Below are 20,315 nucleotides of genomic sequence, written 5' to 3' on the forward strand. Positions count from 1 at the left end.
CACATATAATTTACTTGGAATGGTATATCTAGGTAGCTCAAAGGGCTAAGCACATGATTTGCAAGCATGAGGCCAGGCTTGGAACCCAACACCACAGAGTCCTAAGAGCAGTGCTGAGAGCTACCGCTGAGCACAGAGCCAGGTGTAACCCCAAGCACCACCAGGCTGGCACAAAATCCTCCCTAAAATACTGTGTGTATACACACACACACACACACACACACACATATATATATATATATATATATATATATGTGTGTGTGTATATGTATATATATACACACATATATATATATAATTTCTAACTCTGGGGGAACAGCTTTGGAAACATAGTACTACTTGTAAGGTACTTGCTATGCATGCTCCCTGGTCTGGGTTCAACCAATCCAGGTGCCTCATATGATTCCCCAGCCTTTCAGGAGTGATCCCTGAGCACAGAACAAGGGGAAGCCCTGAGCACTGCAAGTGTGGCCCCCAAACAAAATAAAATAAAACAAAATGTAGCCCTTAAAATTCTGAGGGATATTAAAATAAGAGAAGACTCTTCAATAAAGAATGGAGGATGTCTCTTCTGCTCTCATCCCCACCATGAAAGCATTTAAGGAAGCCAGAGATTCTATTTCTAGGATCAGGTCAGGTTGGTCCATAGTCCTATAGTTGGCAAAGAAGCCCATTAGTATTTAAATATCCAAACATTTCTTGATGGTCATTGAAAATTAACATTATATTTACAATAAGCTTTATTTGTAATGGCCTTAAGGGGGAAGCTTAGAGGGAAAAGAAAGAGAGTTGTTCACTAAGTCTGGTCCGTGTCCTCAAAACAGGCTCCTAGAGCTTCCTAGCTACCTAGAGAGTAGGAGAGGTCATTCTTTCCTAGTTCTGTTGCAAGCATTCAACCAATGACTTGTCAAGTCAGACTCCCCACAGTACACAAGTGCTGGAGGGAATTTCTGGATACCGTACCAGACAAAGGAAAATGAAATCAGAACCCCATTTTCTTGATACTATCTGTACAAAGATTTAGTTAATTAGCAGTACTCAGGATTGTTCATTATGTTCTAAAATTATCAACAAGGCATTAGTATAAGAGAGAAAATGGCACAACTTGTTTTAGGACAACTTGACATTATAATGAGCTTTATAAAGCTCAACTTTTAACATGGATATTCCCTTTCTCCAGCAATTCTACTTTCTTTCTTCCTTCCTTCCTTCCTTCCTTCCTTCCTTCCTTCCTTCCTTCCTTCCTTTCTTTCTTTCTTTCTTTCTTTCTTTCATTCTTTCTTTTCTTTTCTTTCTTTCTCCCTTTCTCTCATTCTTTTTCTCTTTCTTTTTCTTTCCTTCTTTCTTTCTTTCTTTCTTTCTTTCTTTCTTTCTTTCTTTCTTTTTTTATTATTGAATAACTGTGAGTTACAAAGCTTTCATGTTTGATTTTCAGTCATACAATGATCGGACACCCATCCCTACACCAGCGCACATTCTCCACCACCAATGTCCCCAATATCCCCCCCAAATCCCAACCCTCCCCCTGCCTCCATGGTAGACAATTTCCCCCATACTTTCTCTCTACTTTTTGGCATTATGTATTTGGCAATACAGATACTGAGAGGCTAACACGTTTGGTCCTTTATCTACTTTCAGTACACATCTCCCTTCCCGAATGATCTTCCAACTATCATTGACTTTGTGAACCCTTCTCTATTCCAACTGCCTTTTTCCCCAGCTGATGAGGCAGGCTTCCAACCATGGAGCAATCTTCCTGGCCCTTGTCTCTACTGTCCTTGGGTGTCAGTCTCATTTATTGTTAATTTATATTCCATAAATGAGTGCAGTCCTTCTATGTCTGTACCTCTCTCTCTGACTCATTTCACTTAGCATGATACTCTCCATGTCCATCCACCTATAAGCAAATTTCATGACTTCATCTTTCCGAACAGTAGTATAGTATTCCATTCTGCAGATGTACCAAGTTTTTTTAACCTGTCGTCTGTTCTTGAGCACTCAGGTTGTTTCCAAATTTTGGCTATTGTGAACAGTGCTGCAATGAACATACAGGTGTAGATGTCATTTCTACTGTGCTTTTTTGCACACTTGTGATATATTCCTAGAAGTGGCATTGTGGGGTTACATGGAAGCTCAATTTCTAGTTTTTTAAGCAATGCCCACATTGTTTTCAAAAAAGGCTGGACCAGTCGGCATTCCCACCAACAGTGAAGGAGTGTCCCTTTCTCCCCACACCCACGCCAACACCGGTTGCTTCTTTTCTTTTGGATACATGCCAGTCTCTGTGGTGTGAGATGGTATCTCATTGTTGCTTTGATTTGCATCTTCCTGATAGGTCAGAAAACAAAAAGGGTTTGCACTACATTGATTTCAAAGGCATCCTTATTTAATGGCATAGTCTTAATGCCCATAAATATCATAATACATATACATATCAAATCATAATGATTTGATATTATGATTGTATACAAATATTATGATTATATACAAATCATAATACATTATGGTACCTTCCAATTATACAATGCTATACAAAAATGAGAATCTGCATACATATATTTTCATATAACATGTATCTATAAAATAATGTGTGTGAAAATTTTTACTAAGTGGAATACTTCATAATGTCATGGAATACTTGATATGTCATATCTCTGTACTCAAACAACTAGACTGATATATATATGCATGTACAATATCAGTGTGCACTCATGGGAGAAAAAATATATAGCACCTACTAAAGTTGGTTATCTCTGGGTGGCAGGAAGGCAACCTTCTGACTTTCTGATTCTCAAGACTATCTGACTATTAGACCTTAACTGCTCGATTCCCAGCACCAGATGGTGCCTTGAGTATTGCCAGGTGCAATCCTGTCCCCGAGCTCCAGTACCTCTGGGGTGGCCAGGGTGGCCCACGCACCGCAGAGTCTGAGCAGCATCACATCCTTGGACCTTTGCACTGACCACCTACCTGGTTGGCAAAGAATAGTGATGGTGGTCAGGCCCTACTAAGCATATATCCCCCACCAACCCTCCAAAAAAACAAACAAAAAAACCCCAGAAATATCACTCTAATAATACTAGAATCAGCATTATCTTTTTCTAATTCCATCAGACATGTTTCAGTTTCCATAACTGCAAAGCAATATCCATACTTGCTGTTGTCTCAAATGAATGAAAAACCTCAGCTGAATAAAACAGTATCAATAAGAAAGCACTGGAAGCCAGGAACATAGCTCAAATGGTAGAGCACATGCTTAGCATATGATGTCCTGAGTTCAGTTCCCAACGCTGCATTCGATATCCCCCAGCAGCTCAGTGTATGGTCCTGAAAACCCCCAGCACACTAATCAGTCCCAGCACTGAACCCCCATCCGCACCACTGGGCAGAGAAATGGCAGAAGTGATTCCCTGGACCACATGCCCTTCCAGCACTGCTGAGGTGGCCCCTATTTAAAAAAACAAAACTAAAACCAAGCAAAAAAACTTGTTTTTTTTTCTTAATTGGAAACAGGTCAAAATTTTTTTAAATTGTTTTCTAAACTTAGATCTAATTGGAAATAGAGATTTTATTTTTCCAACTTGAAGTATCCATTTTAATTAGTATTAGTCTGTTTACTTTTTAAATTTAGTGTTGTTTTTCTTGAATATTTTTCCATATACACATACCTAACATGCTCTTTAGATCTTTCCATTTAACCTTAAAATAGCTTGCGTGATTTAGTCGCCAGGTTTACATTTCATATTGACCACATAGTAAACACATAACCTTTCATGCAAGCAAACCTAAAACTTCACCTCTACATTTATAAACATTTTCTTTATAAACTAAAATAAGTCACATTCTGAAACCAGTGAGTTATAATTGGGAGGTACTAAGAATGAATCAAACTATAAGTAGAAAAGAATATTCGAACTAATGGAGTAAACTGCATCTATATTTTTAACTGAAAATCATGGAAATATGGAAATGGTCTGAATACAAATGAAAATCTGAAACTTGTTAGCCTTTCTGACCGATCATTCCTTTTCCCCAAGAGACACATTTATCCAACAGTGAAGGAAGCATTTAGATGGCTTGCCAAGAGTGAAAAATCATAAAAAACTATTTGACCTTTTAAAAAAGTATTGAAGTATTTCTTTCTGACTGTATAGATATGGTTTCAAATTATCCTTTAACTACCAGTATCTAAAAACCTTTTCAGTCTTTAGTAGTTGAGACATTTAATCTTCCTTATATCAGTTAAGAAAGTATTAATATCAAAAAAAAAGAGGGATAAAAGTGTTTATCTCAGCAACGCAAAATTCAGAATTTTATCAGAATTAGATCATCTTAAATTTTAATACAAATATATTGGAGGTGAAAATTAGAAAATAGTTTTGATACCAGCGACTCTCATACTTTTTATTGTGGATTAGAATTAAATAGCTTCAGAGCCTTCAATTCCTCCGCCTCTCTCCAAGAGCCTGGCAAGCTACAGAAAGTAATATGCCAAAAACAGTAACAAGTTTCAAAATGGAGGCATTACTGGTGCCCTCTCGAGCAAATCGATGAACAACAGGATGACAGTGACAGTGACAGTGAGCTCCAGAGCCAGCCAGATAGCACAGTCAGTAGGTTGGTAAGACACTTGCCTTGTACAAGGCAGACCTGGGTCCATCCCCAGCACCACATAGGGTCCCTCAAGCACTGGCAAGAGTCCACAGGCTGTGGCCCCAAAAGCAAAATCAAACCTCCCCCAAGAAAAGGACTGAATGGTTTCTTTTGTGCAAATCTCCTGACTCTATCCCCAGAAGGCCTAACTCAACACACTGGTCAAGGACCTAGAAATTGGAGCAAGCTACCTAAATGATTCTGACGCACTTGATCCAAGGAGCATATTTTGATGAGCACTCTTTCTTCCAAATACTAAAAATCAGACTTAAACAAATACAGGAGTCTTCATGAGAGAAACAAGCTGCCTGGTTATGACTTAACTTTCAACTCTCCATCAAACTCCCTCATGTACAACACCCTCTTGTCCAGTCTCTTGGGCTGGCTAATGGCCCTCAGTCCTGAGCATCACAATGCAGGCTGTGTAAACAGCGTTATAGCACTAGAAGGCAAGAGAGATGCAGACTAAGGAGCATTCAGAGGAAGTGGGATTCACAGGCACCCCTTCACGTCCTTTCAGAGTGCAGCTGTGACAGGAAGCAGTTCATCAACATTCCCCATCAATGGTTCTGAGTAACATATATCACTATAGTCACTGCTACTTCGTCACACTCCCAGAGCAGAATTCTTCACCTTCTTTTCAATTCGCTCCATACTGTTTTTTTCTTTATCCTATACTATGATAAGTACATGGTAAACTATGTTAAGCGCACGCTAACAATTAATAAACTTGCTTCCAAGAAATCAAAAGGAAGAGGACCCATTAATAAATGTAAAACTATAATGTGAGTATGGCAATCTCTTTCTCCTTTTTTTTTTTAATCCATTTCAGTTGGGCCACTACTGACTCAAAAACGAAGCAAAGTCCATGATGAGGTTTATTCTCAGAATACACTCATTCATTTTACAATCTCGATGGACTATTAACTCCCTTGCTTCATTTTTTCACACTTTAATAACACACACACAACACACACACACACAAAAGCAGATCACTATCAAAAGTCCCACAGAATTTTTTAAGTTTATACATTTAATTATAGATAACTAACACCAACCTTAATTTCACAATACCATACAAGAGCCAGTCCTTATCGCTCCTATAAATATTCCACATTCAAAATGATATCAAGTGTCACAATTTAATATATATACAAGGGTAAAAATGGTAAAATAAAAAGCACTGCACTACTGAGGTAAAAATCACATTCATTTCATAAAAAATAAATGAGAAATAAAGGGCTGTTTTTTCCCCCTATCTCCTGAATTTAAAACAATGTTATCACATCAAAAGCCTTTGGAAGATTAAGTGTTTTGTTTTGGTTTGTCTTATCTTCCTGAGGGAAAGAATGACATCCAAATAAATGAAAAAGCCTTGTCATTTGAGTTTGTCTTTAACAGCTGATTGATAGTGGTAACCTCCTGTTGGCATGGAGGAGGAATAGGTTTGGGATGGAAGAATGAGTTTGTTGGCCATGCAAACACTGAAGTCTCACTGTGGACACCAATGTGGAGAGCTGGGATAGGAAGTTAGTTGTGCTGGCTGAGCTTTGAAGGAAAGCCTGGGGTTGAAGATGCTGAGTTGAGGTCATTGTCACAAAGATGCATTTAGGGAAATGTACACAACTGAAACTGATCACCAGAGCAGGCTATCTACAGGACAGAAGCCTAGGGCAATTTCAATATTTACAAGTTAAACAGAAGAGAAAACAAGCAAGCCAATAAAGTAATTCCAGGACAATGTGAAGTAAGAAAAGTCAGTCAAGGTGAAGTTTCAGGAGGAGGATTTTGCTGTAACAGTGCCATGAAAAGAAAGTACAAATAAATATCTTGACCGAGTAGTACCAATGGAACTGATAGAAGAGGAAATGGAGTTAGTGACCATAGAAAATGTTTTTAATTTTTTTATGTTCTTCTGAGAAAGGGAATAGAGACCTGGAGGTGATTCGGACTAAGGGAGAATTTATTAAGTTAAAATTTTTGAACTCAATTCATCCTTCAAGTTACATATTATGTGCCTTTAATACAGTTTCAGTGAACCCTTCATATCACATTTCACCATATTATTGATATATATGTTATACCAAAGTTTATGTCCAAATAACTGGGCTGTGTCATTACATAAAAATAACTGGGCTGTGGTCATTACATAAAGCTATTTATTGCGTCGGTATTACAGGGTGGAAAAATATGGTCCAACAATGACATGGCAAAATACAGCTCCACTCCAGAGCTAGATCTCACCCTTCTATCAATATCTATTGATTCCTAAAGTTTTTACTAATCCTCTTAACATAAAAACCAAAATGGAAATATATATTACAGTATTCATATCTATAAATACAAATACACCATTTAAATATACACATATTAATATCTAAATTTAAATATACAGAGTATCACTGTATCACTGTCATCCCATTGCTCATCGATTTGCTCAAACGGGTGCCAGTAACATCTCCATTTGTCCCTGTCACATTCAGGGTCAGGGGAATGAGGCCCATTATTGTTACTGTTTTTGATATATCAAATACGCCACAGGTAGCTTCCCAGACTCTGCCCTGTGAGATTCTGCATCGCTCTCTTGCAGAAGCTTTGTTTGTTTCTTAGTACTCTTAAAAAACAACAAATATACAGAATACTAAGAAAAAATCAACAATGTTTATGTTGTGTGCCAGGCGTTATTCATGGCTATAATGTTTTTTGAGTGGGGAGAAGAGATGGGGCCATACCAGATAGTGCTGATGGGCTACTCCTGGCTCTATGTGCTCAGGCATCATTCCTGGAAGTACTTGGAGACCATATGTAGTGCCAAGGATCAAACCATAGTTGGCTGCATGAAATGAAAGCAACTTAACCCCTGCACCATTTTTCTGGCCCCTGGCAATGACTATTATATACTTCACATTAAGGTCTTCTACTCTCAAAATTTACAAAAAAAAAAAAAAGCCCTCCTATGTATATAATCTCTACACACAAATCACATGAATCACGAATCCCATTAATCACCGATTTCTCGGGCGGGCTCAGTAACCTCTCATTTCATCCTTTCACTGAGACCTTATTAGTCCACCTCGACTCTGCCCTCCTAACGATGTTGCACTGGGGGCTCTTCAGGGTCAGGGGAATGAGATCCAGCTTGTTACTGGATTTTGCATATTATAAATACACCATGGGAAGCTTGCAAGGCTGTCCCATGTGGGCAGGAAACTCTCAGAAGATTGCCAGTTTCTCCCAGAGGGAGAACTAGGCTAAAGATATCGCTTCTGAGAGCTTGCTTTAAGTCTCTCTCTGGATGTTGGCAATTGATGGGATTACACACACCTGGTATGTGAATCTCTATACATTCATGATAGATTAGAAGTTGAACTAATAAAATTATTAATATTAACTTAAAAATTAATTTTTAGAAAGTATCTCTTTTCTTTAAAGTTTTCAGGAAGAAATGTGGTACTGTTTTATATAATTTAAAATGTTTTAATATCAAGCTTGGTAGAAATAACTGGATTTTTTAATATTCAATCTTCTATGCTGTTTTGGAGGAATTACATCAAAATTCAACTTAACAAAGAGCGAGTATTGGAAAAGAGCGAGTATGTTCATTGGTATGACACTTAGCAGATAATCCTGTATAGTAATCTTTAATGCAACTCAAAAACAGTAGATAGTAGATTCTTAAAGGCTAGTCACAATGTGGAATCAAAAATCATATCAGTGAGCAACTTTGTATACTATTACATTAAAATCCAATGGTCTATCATAACTTAGAAGATTTAATGTGTGATTTTGTAAGTTTTTAAAGTTGATATACTGAGAGTTAAGTATCTGTCCCAAATATTAGCACGCTGCATTCACTTTATAATGCCATGAAACTGCACTAATAAATATCAATATCCAACTGATGAGCAAGAAGTTTTTAAGTTTAGAAAACTATCAAGTAGAAGGGGTTAGACACGAATTTTCCACTCACACGAAAACATGAATTTATCATTATCAACAAATACTTCCAGTTGTTTCCCTTGAAGTGGCATGCTCACGTCCTTCTCTTTTAAGAAAATATCTTCTCAATATTGAAATGCCTTGAAACTGCAATCAGAGTTTGTTTTACAGTTGCTGTTTCAAGTAAATATAAAATTTCATAGAAACGCAAACATTAGCACAAGTGCCTTCCCTGGAGTAAAATATGCTTGTGTATGCAACAGCAGTACCTGATTGTACTTCACATTTCATCACACAGAATACTAGGAAGGCTTGTTCTCAATAGCCAAAATCTAATAAAAAAAAGACTGAGCACCACCAGATATAGCTCTGGTGGGTATCTGAACACCACCAAGGTGCCCTGATGGTCCCTGACACCACTGGGTGGAAGAGCAGTGTCTCCTTAGCCCTGGCACTCTGGAACTAGTCCCAAGGACCTGAGAGCACACTTGGGAGGGCCTCCATAAAGGGATTAATTATAATTCATCATTTTTATAGTTTTATCAAACATTAAGTAAAAGTATCCTCCCCCAATCCCATGAGTAGATATGAGTGTCTGCTATTACAGTTCACTCCTTTGAACCTTATTAAACACTTTGACGTGAAGGCATGAGCAGTTTACCATTATCTTTGTGCTATAAATGCAAACAAGTGGGGAGGGAGGAAATAGAGCCAATGCCATCTTAATATTCCATGAACATCATTCAATCCCAAAACCATCATCAGTTTTTAGAATAAACAATATCTGTACTTCATTAGAATTAAAATGTCTCTGTGAATACACCCAAGAGAATGAAAAAGCAAGTCAGACAGGGAGAAAATATCTGCAAAAGACATAACTGATAGAAGAAAGCGATCCAAAACATGCAGAGAACTCTTAAAACCTAGAGTAATAAGATGAATAACCAAATCTAAGAATGGGCAAAAGACCCACATAAATACTTCACCAAAGAAAACACACAGCAAATAAGCATATAAAAAACCCTCAGTTTTTTTGTTGTTAAGTAACCACAAATTAAAACAATGAAATACCACTACACATCTGTTAAAATGGCCAAAATCCAAAATACTGACAACACCAATGGCTGGTGAGGATATGAAGTAACAGGAACTCTGATTCATTGCTGGTGTGGAGTCAAAATGGTACAGCCTCTGTGGAAAACAGCTTGGCATATTTTTACCATGCAATCCAGCCAACAATGTTCCTTAGAAATTATTGGAATGAGAGGAAAACACATCGCCACAGCAAAAGCTGCCCTTAGATGTTTGTGGCAGCTCTATTCATGGCAGCCAACGCTTGGAAGGAATCGGAAGGTCCTGGAGCAGGTGAATGGAGAGAGAAGGGTGAGAGCATCCAGACAATGGAATATGACACAGCACGAAAAAGAGTGCACAACATTCAGTCCCTCCCTCTGACTCTTTGTCTCGTTCCTGTTTCCCCACTCTGGAGAACTCCCAACCATAGCAGCCTTCCAGCTCCTCGCTAACATGCCCCACCTACCTTCACCTAAACACCTTTCCGCAAGCTGCTTCCTGTCTGGCGCTCCCCTGACCCAGTTGTCTCCAGCGCTTCCTCCTGTTCTCTGTAACCACTCCCTCCATGGAGAGGCGTGGCCATCCATCTGGACATACACTCTTCCCTCACACTCCACCGAGCCCTGCAGACCACTTTACTTTCTTCATCCCACAGCACGCCCAACTCCTCTATGTCCCATTTTGTGTATGTGTTTGTTACGTGTCTCCCCACTGGGACAGGAGTTCCATGAAGGCTGATTCTGTTACCCTCCCCCCGCCCCGGGCTGTCTCCAGCACCTACAGCAATGTCTGGCACTTGGATAAACCCATAAACCTTAGAAAAATAAATGATGCAGAACTGTTTTCTAAAAACCTAGTGGGGATCTGTTTCTCCAGATCTCCAGATTCTGTAGTTTTACTTTCCTGGGTGTATTCATCAGCAACTTAGAATATAAAGATACCATATAAAATGTTTCTTCTTCATGACTGCATGCTAGTGTTTATCAACATTGATGCTACTGACATTTGGGGCCAGATAAATCTTGGCTGTGGCAATTATACAGTACAAGCACAATTCTTGACAATTCCACATTCTTGACCTATTCACTGCAACAACTATCACCTCTAGTTGTGACAATCAAAAATGTCTGCACACCTTGTCACACACTCACCCTGTACCTCTCCAATCGAAAATGTCTAGTATATACAATCCCAAATACCTATAGCAGTTCCAGAAAAATTCATATAGTCAAGGGCAAGGCTTTTGCATTAACAATCTCTCTGAACTATAACAGCAAATGAATTCTTATGTCTAGCTGGGCTTCTGCTTGCTCCAGCAATTCTCTATTGGTACCCATGTCTTTAAAAATGTTGTTAGATACTGAATCATTATACATTTATAAAAATTATAATTATAAACAATATATGTCTAAATTTATTCTCTAACTACTAAGAAGTTTTTTTTAACTCCTTTTGCATTTTCTCACTTACACCTAAAGAACAAAAATTTGTAAAATATCAATAGTATGTACATTCATTGTCCACCACAGTGGAACTCCAACAGAAGTTAGGAGGCATATTTATATTTTTGAGACAGGTAGTAATTTTATCCATAAATTTCTGAAAACAGTCCATTCATACAAAACCCCTCAAAACTTAGCCATAAATCATCTGTTAGCATATTACTAACCCTCATGCGTATCTATCAATCTTCAAACCATACTGGGACCAGCAAGATAGTGCAGCAGGTAAAGCACCTGTCTTGCAAGAAGCCAACCGGCATCCAATTCTTGGCACAATTTATAGCTGTCCAGCACTCTGTGTTTAGGGATCACCCCTAAATACGGAGTCAGGAGTAAGCCCTGAGCATCTCTGGGTGTGGCCCCAAAACAAACAAAAAAAAATCATATAAGGTATCTTGCATATCTCAATAACTCAGAAGCTGAAAAACATCACAATGATACCTATCAAGATCCCACTAAGAAAGCTCACAGTGCTAGAACACATGATTTGTGTGCAGAAAACCCATGTCTGAGTGCTGGCACCATATGTTTTCCGAGGTACCATTAAGAAGCAAACATCCCAAAGCATCAAGCCAGGAGTAGTTGCTGAGCTGAGACTAGCCAAAAATCCCCTCAAAATAATTGTACTGAGAGTCCTTTGTTGCTATTTTCTTTTGATTCAGAAACTAAAGGACTGGTGTGTGATGGCTGTTAAGGACTTTCTAGTACTTATTCAAAAGAGGTTTACTCCTTGTCAGAAGTAGTCTTTCAAAGAGAATACTGTAAGCTGGAATCCTAGTGAAGACCATCTTTCATTACGTTCTCCAGATTTCTAAGATTCCCTCGGCTGTGATCCTCCCTACGATTTGGTGATAATCAAAACACCATTAGAATCTTCTATTTAATCTCAGTACTCCGAAGGGCACCGTGACTGAACTGTATCTTTCAGTTTTCAAGAGAAAGAATTCATCATTGCCACAACAGGATCAGTGCACTGACATTATAGAGACAATTTTATAGACTTTAACAGTTAAAGTAGTTAGAAATTCAGTAACAACTGGACAGAAAAATGAAAGAAAATGAAAGAAAAAAATCAGTTCTATTCTCAAACATGAGGGTTGTATGCAAAACTGTTTAAAAAGGAAATTTATAATATTTACTGAAATAGTCATAATAAAATATCACCTGCAGAATGCAAATTTTCCAGATCTGTCCATTTATGGAGTGTTCTTATTGTTGATTATGTAACATTTTTAATAATTTATTGAGGTAACAATGTTTGTCCAGTCAGTAAGTGTTTACCGGTTTTAGGGTTAATGGCCGCCACTAGGTAACAGTATTCCTTCCTCAGCAGTCCGCTGGATCCCATCTACCTTTTTAGCCCCTTCCCCACCCTCCAACTCAGTCATGTGCTCTAAATCTAAGGGCTAGTTCCTAGATACTGTCTCTTCCTTTGTTTTGTTTCTTAATATGTAACATATGAGCAAGACACCCTGTATATGCCCTTCATTTTATTTTATTAAATTCAAGAATACCTCCAGTTCTATCCATAGTGTAACAAAAGGCAAGATTCCATCTTTTCTTGAAGCTGGTTAGTATCCCATTATGTATACAGATCAAAACATTTTTTTAATTTGTCATTTATTTTTATTAGTGAATCACCATGAGGGTACAGTTACAGATTTACATATTTTCATGTTTGTGTTTGTCATACAATGCTCAAGAACCCATACCTCTACCAGTGTCCATTCTCTACCACCGATGATCTCACATTTCTTGCTCCCTTATCAAAGATTAGATGATCATACATTTGGGGTTGTGTGCAGGGCTATTCCACCCTGTTCCATTGGTTTGCGACTCTGCCTTTGTTCCACTACCATGTCGTTTTAATTGTTACTGCTTTGTAGTAGAGTTTAAGGTTGGGGAGGGTGATGCCTCCCATCGTCTTTTTCCCAAGAATTGCTTTAGAGATCAAAACTTCTTTATCTATGTTTTTGATTGGACACTTCAGTTGTTTCCAAATCTTGACCCATGTAACAATTATGTTAGGAACAAAGGCATTAACATAACTCTTTAAAATAGAGTTTTGTGTTATTTATTTACTAGGAGTGGAATTGTAGTCCTATTTTCAATTTTCTGAGAAATAGCTGCACTATTTTCCATAACAGCTTGACCACCAGTAGTGAAATAAAAGTTTAAATTCCCAACAATGGTGAAATTGTTGGGAATTCTTTTTCTCCACACCCTCACTAACACATACTGACTGGTCTTTCATAGTGAAGGACATACTTTACATGTATGAAATGATTTCTCATTATCAGTGTCATTTTTATTTTAACCTCCCTGATGGTCAGTGATCATAAGCGTTTCTCATGTGCTGTTAGCCACCTTAATATCTTCTTTGGCCAAGTGTCAATTCATTTCTTCTAATTTTCTATGGAGTTATTTATTTTTTGGCATTTGAGTTTTGTGAGTTCTTTATATATCTAAATATCAGCCTTCAGTCAGAATATCGTATATAAATATTTTTCCCATTCGATAGACTATCTTTTTATTTTAGTGATATTTCCATCGTGCAGGAGCTTTTGAGATCAATGTAATCTCATTAGGTTATTTTTGCTTTTATTTTCCTTGCCAAGGAACTCAAATTCCCAAATATACTACAGATGTCAATATTATAGAGTGTTTTGCCTTGTTTTCTCAAAGTACTGTATGGCTTTATATCTAACACCCAATCTTTTTAATCGATTTTGAGTAAATGTTTTTGGAGGTCTGTGATACTGACACAATTCTGTCCTTTTGCATGTAGGTATTTGTGTGTAATTTTCTCTATACTATTAGTTGAAAGACTTGCTTGATTTTATCCTTTCATCTCATTTGTTGTGAATTAACCATCTAGATATGTGAAGAATCTTTATTCTATTGGATTGAATCTCCTTTATTATAATACAACATTGATTTAATTACTATAACTTTTCATTATATTTTAAAAACCAAGAAACATGATACTTTATATCTCCTTTTATCTCATGATTGATTTGGCTATTCCCAGTCAAATTGGCCCACACAAATTTAGTGATGCTTCTTCTATGACCTGGAGACAGATGGCCATAGAATTGAAGTTCTGATAGGGACTTCACTGAATCTGCCACATGTAGGAAAGTGAGCTTGACAATGTTAATTCTTCTAATTTGTGAACACAAATATATTTCCATTTCTGTGTGTCTTCATCTGTTTCTTTTAATAGGACATAATTTTTTCAATGTAAAAGAGTTTCATTTGATTTCTTGATTCCTAGGTACTTAATTCCACTTGAGGCTACTGTAAATAGAATTGTTTTCTTGATTTATGTTCCTTCCTATCTACACATAAAAATACAACAGTTTCTTGCACACTGATTTTAAGGCATGTTACCTTACTGTATTGGCCAATCATGTCTTCCGTAAATTCTAAAAGATCTATGTTAAGTTTTACTTACCTTTTTGAGGTGTTTTTTGTTCTCTGATATTTTTTACTTTTATAAATTTATAAAACAACTCAGGCTAAAAATGTAGGAGCATGTCTATCTTAGATATTTAGCTTCCATTGGCCTTAGACAATAGCTGTCTTCAGAAGAGAGCTAGAACTGTGGTACGAATTAAAACTCTGATTCAAGTACTACCATTTAAAAAAATAGCTTTCAGATAAAAGACAATGTTTACAGTTGGTCCTCAAACAGTAGGAGGGGAAAGCAACAAATTCTTAAATGACAACGGACATCTTTCTGTTCACTTATTTTTCTGTAGCCAACACTATTTATTCCTTACGCCCTCTACCCCAGAGTCAAGTATCAACTGTTACTTAGCCTCACATCAAGTTTGTTATCTTGTTTACGCTAAGTCCATGTTACCCATTTTTGTAACTCAATAATCTCTAAGGTCATTTCAATTGTCAGCTATGTTCTTGAGAGTTTGCCAAAACGCTTTTGGCTCTTAAAAACGTGTAACACTGATCATTCCAAAGTTCTAAGTTTTAAAATAGCATTTGATCTTAAAGTGTTTGAATGAGAAGTTACCCAGATGAGAGGAGTCTTTAAAAACTAAGAACGGGGGAAGATTAAGGCGAAAGGTGACATAAGGACAGGACATGGTAGGTCAGTGGCTGTAGTGGGCAGTAACTTTATATCAATACTAGAAATCTAACCACTTTATAGTTTAATACTGTACAATATTAAAGTTTAATATTGTAAACTTTTCACGTAAACTATAATTATAGATAATAAAAATAAAAACCACTCAATACTAGCAGAAAAAACTAGGAATATTAGTGCTTAATATATAAAGTCCAGTTCCCCAAAGAATTCAAAATCAGATGCTAAGATGTTGATTTTTAGAAGTGATACTATCTAAAGACAATTCTGGAAACCATGTATGCAACTTACTTTCTAAAACACTAACACAACTAAATGTCTGTTTTTTAATAATTTTAGAAAGTGTCCTTTGGCAATAAATTTTTCTTGGCTTATAACTATCATTACATTCATAATGATTTTGTGTTCCTTGTATTGTTTTGGATGATTGATGTCTCCTTCCGGAATGACCAGAGATATACCAAATTCCAGGGAGATATCAACTATAAAAAGAAAATGAGATTAAGAAGTCACAATATCTATTGTCAGCTGTTTTGAAACTCTTCAAAATTAATCCTTTCCCTTCCTCCCCCAACACACCTTGTAACATCTCCCCAGATAACTATAAAATCACAGGATTTCTACTACCCATGATGTGTAATCCTCAAATGTGTAATTCACTAAAATCAGGATAATAATAATAATAGTACCCCTGTCACAAAAAGATGGGGAGAATTTATAGAGGCAAATTTCTGGTGTTTTATACATTTGCACCAAATTAGAGAATAATAAATGTTTTACCAAGTAATTATTGGCTGTTCTGCTACCAGTTTTACCAAAGCCATAGTTCTTTGACTTCAAACTGTGGTTATAATTGTTAATTACACTGAAGAAAATAAAAACCAAAGGAAAGAGTTACTTTCTAGTTAGGTTTATACCAAGACAGTAGAAATATTTGTTCAAGCGGGCACCAGTAACATCTCTCCTTGAGAGACTTATTGTTACTGTTTTTGGCATATTCAATATGCCATGGGTAGCTTGCCAGGCTCTACCGTGCGGGCACGATACTCTCGGTAGCTTGCCGGGCTCTCCGAGAGGGGCAGAGGAATTGAACACGGGTTGGCCGAATGCAAGGCAAACGCCCTACCCACTGTGCTATCACTCCAGCCCAGTGGAAATATTAACTGAAAAATATCTGTTCATGTTCACTGTAACATTTATTAAGGTAAAAATATAGAAGCAACCTGAGTGTCACTGTCCATTGATGCATAAATGTATAAACCAAATGTGGTATAGACATATATACCATACAATAATACTTGAAGCAATAAGTGACTCTCTGAGATTTGTATAAGCATATCCTATGATGTTTGAACAATGATAAAATAGCCTAATGATGCATTTCTCAGAATGCATCCCTGTCAAAAAGGAAACTACAAAAGTAGATATATACACAAGACACATATAAGGAAATATTCCAGTTTTAAGGAAAAAAAGAAATCATGCTTTTGCAATGACACAGACTACAAATGAAACTTGAGGGCATAATACTAAGAATTAAGTTAGAGGAAAGAAAGCTAAATACCCTGCAGTTTCACTTACATGAAGATATATGTAGATTTATATCACCATTTCACAATGTACATAATTCTGTCACTGTCATCCCGTTGCTCATCGATTTGTTCGAGTGGGCACCAGTAACGTCTCTCATTTAGAGACTTATTGTTACTGTTTTTGGCATATCCAATACGCATGGGTAGCTTGCCAGGCTCTGCCGAGCGGGCTCGATATTCTCGGTAGCTTGCCGGGCTCTCCGAGAGGGGCCGAGGAATTGAACTTGGGTCGGCCGCGTGAAAGGCGAACACCCAACCGCTGTGCTATCCATGAGTATATTATGTACTGAAACTGACATATTGTTGCATGCCAATTATCCTTAAATTAAAAACAGTAATATCTGACTAGAAAGATAGTATAAGGATTAAGGAACTTTCTTTGTATCCTGCTGAACTTGACTTATATTACATACAGTCCCCAAGCACCATGAATGGTCACTGCTCAGTACAGAGACAGAAATAAGAGCCCCTGAGCATACTAGGTGATCCTCAAGAAAATCCACAAATAAAAATAATACTTAATTTAAAAACTATAATAAATTCAGGGAAAGCTTCTGCCTCCCTCCCTTCTCTACTGCTCTATTAACAATGAATCAATCCAAAGTTTGGCATTCCTTGATTTCAAAACATATTAAAAAATAATTTCATAGGGAATAAATCCATTGTTTATTAAGGTGTACACAAGTAAATAATGATGTACAAAATAATATTTATATTTATGCATATTATATTGAATTTTTTCTGCTCTGGACTAGCTCTAAAACATGGTCATGTCAATCTCTTTATTCATATTTTCAAATATTCCATTTTAAAATTATTGAATAGTAGAAGACAAGAAATGAGTTTTGAATCAAATTACAGAATTCTAATATGGCCTAGCTTTGCAATCCTTGGGAAGATTTTCATAAAGCACTAGGTATTACTAAAACTTGAATGGCAATGTGGATCATAGCCAAACCTTGCCTTTGATCTCAACAAGTGGCTAAATAATCTGGCATGGACAAAAATCACACAGGCTGACCCAAAATAAAAGTGTTCTTTATACAGTCAATGCACATTCTTTTCTGTTTGATTTTTTGTTTGTTTTTTGGGTCAGATGTGGAGGTGCTCAAGGGACCATGCTGCCCAGGGGACAAATCTGGGCTTTCCACATGCACAGCATGCACTCAGCCCTTTGAGCCTGCTGGCCCCTGGGAGCACTTCCACAGAAAAATCAGGGTCAGAAAAGAAAACTGGGATTTTTGAAGTTGCCTTAGCTATTCTGAATATTATCATCTCCCAGTGGAACCATCAAATAAAGATAATGTATTAAACTGGGTTGCAAAATTCAATATAAAGTAGATGTATTCTATGTTATCATTTTGTAAAAGAATTTACAATCATGCAACAATACATTTTTGAATTCATAATTAAAACAAAGAAATAAATGTCAAATTTAAAAATGTTCCATGGTACTAGCTAGTAATCAATATAGGAACTAATAGATTTCTAAAAGGCAACTCCTGATTATACATGAACATACTTGTGAATTTTTTCCTTCAGATGCCTTTTAAATAGCCTTGGTGGTATTTTTTTTAATATTAAACAAATATTTACACAGGGATGCCAGTAGACAATTGTGTGTTCACTATAATACTTCATATTGTGCTGCTCAGGAATTTACATTGATATCAGATAACTTAGAAAACATAGCACAAAGAAAGAAAAGGCTAAGCGAGAATACAAAGCACATTATATAGATAATATTCTCAAGCGCAAGTTTTCCCTGGCACAGGAAACTGGTCATTTCCCGAATTTGAAATGCAGAACACTATTCCTGTTTAAATGGTTATTTGAGAATTCAGTTCCCATGAAAAGGAAATGTAAGCAGTGGGGGAAGGAAAAGTATTTAATGCTGAAAAACAACCTGAGAAATGAATAAGGATCCCAACATAGAGCCATCTCTGCCTGCATTCACATGGCTCTTTCCTCACACTCAGAATAGCGCACAGGGCAACTGTGAGGTACAGAAGATTATCAAGTTGGTTTAATGATATTTATTCAAATAACAAAAAGAACTTTTAATTGACTAATATTACACACCTATTTACCTTTCCTTTAAAACTGGCTCTTAAAATTCTCCACCCTTTTTCTTAAACATTATGATTTGTCTATCTACACTTGCTAGAGACCCTATTAACTTATCATATTCCCGTTTTCAACTTTTCTTACACCCAAATATTTAATAAGCCATCCACTCTTGAGTCTGTGGTTTTGTTTCTCTTCCTTTTTCATTGTATTTTAACTTTATTTCTAAAAATAATTACTGGACAGTAACAAATACGGTTCGTGTTTGGTGAGTATGGACAGATCAATGGAATAGGAGTCTGAAAACATCTGGTATAGAAGGGAATTTAGTATTTTCAAGCAGGTGGCATTTAGAATCAGTGAGGGAAGGATGCACACATGTTGTGACAATAGAACAGTATAGATTTGGCCAAATTATAATAATAAAAATAGGAAATGTGGCTAAGCTCTTAGTAGCAAGTCTGCTTGGATTTAGATTTCCCAATTACTCCTGTTACCATTGGGCTACACCAGCACTCGACAGGGACGAATGGAGACATTACTGGCACCTACTCAAGCAAATCGAAGATCAATAGGATGACTGGTGATACAAGTGAATTACTCCTCTGTGACAATTCACAAATAAATTTACCTCTCTGAAGTGCTCTCCAAATTTATAATACTGAACATGAACCATGTTTTTTATTGCAAAGTAACTGTTTTTAGAAATAAAGTAATAGAATATCTACTCTCATAGACTTGATGTGAAGATTAAATAAACTAACATGCCATACAGGGCTGGAGCGATAGCCCTATCAGTGGATAGGGCGTTTGTTTTACACGCAGCCAACCTGGGTTGGATTCCTCCACCTTTCTCCAAGAGCCTGACAAGATACTGAGAGTATCCCGCCCGCATGGCAGAGCCTGGCAAGCTCCCCCTGGTGTATTCGATATGCCAAAAACAGTAACAACAACTCTTACAATGGAGACATTACTGGTGCCCACTCGAGCAAATTGATGAGCAACAGGATGACAGTGACAATGAACATGCCATATATAATGCAGATTATATATGCTATGTAAAATATTTTTGCTCATCAAGGACCCATATATTATTTGCTATCATTAGTATTTTTCTATATTATTTTACATCAAAAATATAGTTGCCAGATATTACTTTTATCCAATAATAGTTGACTTGTTCTCTGGCAAAAGACCTTTTAAAGAGGAGAATAATTTTACTTTCAAACTACACAAAAATAACAACGAATGTGTTAATTAAAAGAATATGAAAACTAGGGCTGGAGTGATAGCACAGCGAATAGGGCATTTGCCTTGCACAAGGCCAACCCGGGTTCGAATTCCAGCATCCCATATGGTCCCCTGAGGACCGCCAGGAGT

General features: G+C 36.9%; 1 protein-coding gene across 1 annotated transcript in view; it reads right to left on the reverse strand.

The window, feature by feature from the left end:
- The window catches only part of PREX2 (phosphatidylinositol-3,4,5-trisphosphate dependent Rac exchange factor 2), a 298,055-nt gene that overhangs the window by 219,775 nt on the left and 57,965 nt on the right, over positions 1–20,315 (reverse strand).

The sequence above is a fragment of the Sorex araneus genome, chromosome 2, assembly GCF_027595985.1.
Source record: "Sorex araneus isolate mSorAra2 chromosome 2, mSorAra2.pri, whole genome shotgun sequence".
Lineage (NCBI taxonomy): Eukaryota > Metazoa > Chordata > Mammalia > Eulipotyphla > Soricidae > Sorex > Sorex araneus.